The sequence below is a fragment of the Emiliania huxleyi genome, assembly GCF_000372725.1.
Source record: "Emiliania huxleyi CCMP1516 unplaced genomic scaffold EMIHUscaffold_332, whole genome shotgun sequence".
Classification (NCBI taxonomy): domain Eukaryota; phylum Haptophyta; order Isochrysidales; family Noelaerhabdaceae; genus Emiliania; species Emiliania huxleyi.
Window position 1 is genome coordinate 61,156 of NW_005199506.1, and position 2,646 is coordinate 63,801.

Consider the following 2,646-nt stretch of genomic DNA (forward strand, 5'->3'; position numbering starts at 1 on the left):
CCATCTTCCGCCCCTTCTGGTCGCTCCTCTCCACGAAGCACGAACCATCACCACCGCCCCCTCCGTCACCAACGCACCACATCCTCGCCACCACCACCCTCGCCGCCGCCACCCCGCCCCCACCGCCTCCCTCACCCGCAGCTGCCCCCCCGCCTCCCACACACACACCTCCCGCCGTACCGCGCAGGGTTCCCCGGGACGGTCACCGCGGTGCACGACGACGGTACGTGCGACATCTTTTACGAGGACGACGGCGAGTCCGAGGAGCGCGTCGCGCCTCGCTTCGTCAAGGTTCTGAGCGACGCCGCCGCGCGCGCCACGGCAGAGGAGCAGGCTCGACCCGAGCCCATGCCGCGGGCAAAGCTTCCGCAGGGTTCGATCGGCAAAGCAGGCGGCGGCAAGGCGCCGCTCGCTGCCTCCGAGGCGGCGCTGTGCAGCCAGCTCGAGCGGTGCAGAGCGGCGCTTGGTGGCGCCGCCCTCGCCGCCGGCGAAGCAGCTCTGTGCGAGGTGCTCGAGATGGCCCGTCGCGCGGTGCCCGACGCGGGCCTCGCAGGCGGCCTCCGCGCGCTGCTGCTGCTCGGCCCGGTGCAGGCGCAGCTGCTGCAGGCGGTCGAGGCTGCCGCCGCGGCCCTGGCGCTCGACCCTCCGTTGCGGGCGGGTCCGCAGCTGACGAGCGGCGTCAGCCAGGTCCTCGCCATGCCCGACGCGGCGCTCGCCCCTCCCGCTCGCGCCGGCCTCGCACACCTCCATGCTCGGCTCAGCGCGGCGGCGGAGCAGGCGGCGGAGCAGGCGGCAGAGCAGACAGACGTGCGCGCTCCGCGCGACGACGTCTCGGCGATCCCCGGCGCGGGAAGGGGAGGGGGCGAGGGCAAGGGGGGTGGCGGCAAGGGGAGTGAGACGCGCCGGGCAGCGCCCACCCGCGGCGCCGACTCCACTTCGCTCGCGCCCGCGTCGGACTCGCGGTTGGCGGCGCAGGCTGCACCGGAGGCGGCGGAGGCGGTGGCGGCGCAGGCTCAGGGTGCGGCGGCGAAGGGCGCGGCGCAGCTGGTGGCGGCCTGCACGGAGCCCGAGGCGGAGGCGGAGGAGGCGGAGGCCGCAGGCTCAACCTCGTCGCCGCCTCCGACCGCACCGCCGACGCCAGGGGGGGCTGCACCCGTCGCCGCAGCCGCGCCGCTCGCGGCGGAGGCGGTCGTGGCGGAGGCGGAGGGGCTGAAGCTGCACCTCTCGAGCAGCAGCGCCACCGGCTACAAGGGAGTGCGCGAGCACTGTGGCCGCTTCGAGGCTGAGCTGCAGCAGCTGGCCGCAGATGCGCGGCGGGCGGCGGCGGAAGCGGGCCTCACGCTGCTCCGCAGCCACTGCAGCCTCAGCGGCTACCGGGGCGTGCTGAGAGATTCAGACAGCACCGTCGGGTTGAAAAACCCGTACCGCGCTCAGGCGCGCCCGCGCCTCTCCCCCCGTGGCCTCCGCCCCTGCCTTGATCCGTGCCTCGCTCAACGCTTTCTCCCCTCGGTTGCAGGTGCGACGAGGCGGGCGGCGGGTCACGCTCGGCCGGTTCGCCACCGCGGAGGAGGCGGCGCTCTGCTACGCCCGCTCCCCCGAGGGCGAGGCGGAGGCCAGGCTCGCCTTTGACTCGGAGCGCCAGCCAAAGGCGCACGGCCCGCGCTCGAGCGCGCAGCGGGCTCTGACGCCGCACTCGAACGTGCCAGAGCGAGCGAAGAGGGAGGGCCCGCGCGGCGGCGTGCGGAAGCGCCAGCTCGACCGGCCGATACACTCCGCTGCCTCAGCTCCGCGCGGGTGGCAGACGGACGGCTCTCTGGACGTCATCAGCTCTGGGGCGGAGGAGGCGGAGGCGCGGGAGCCGGAGGGCGGCGCGGAGGCGGCCCGCGGCTGGGATCCCGCGCCCGCCGAGGCGGAGGAGATCGAGGCGTACGCGCGGGCGGTCGGCGAGTATCAGCCTCCGCCTTTTCCGACAGTGGCGACGGAGGCGGAGGGCTTGCGCTTGCACCTCTCGAGCAGCAGCGCCACCGGCTACAAAGGAGTGCAAGAGCACTCTGGCCGCTTCGTGGCGCGGCACAAGGTGGACGGCAAGGATGTCTACCTCGGCACCTTCGGCACTGCGGTGGAGGCGGCGGTGGCGCACGCGCGGGCGGTCGGCGAGCCTCCCCCTCCTCCTCCGACGGTGGCGGCGGCGGCGGAGGGCTTGCGCTTGCACCTCTCCAGCAGCAGCGCCACCGGCTACAAGGGCGTGCACGAGCTCGCCTCTGGCCGCTTCCGGGCGCAGTACAGGGCGGGCGAAAGGAGGGTTTCCATCGGCACCTTCGACACGGCGGTGGAGGCGGCGGTGGAGTACGCGCGGGCGTTCGGCGCTGCCGGCGGCAGCAGCACGAGTGGCGGCGGCGTCTCCGAGGACGCTATGCTGGCGGCGGCTGCGGCGGCGGCAGATCCGGAAGAGATCGTCACGACGATCGTGTGCGACGGCTGCGAGGCGGAGTTTGAGCTGCTGCCCGGCGAGCTCGTCCCAGGTGGCGACTGGTTCTGCGCGGCGTGCAAGCCCGCTCAGCCGCAGGGAATCGCGGCGGAGGCGGACGAGACCGCGCTCGGAGTCCCTCAGTTTGGGACGGCTCCCAGCTGGTGTGACCTCCCCCC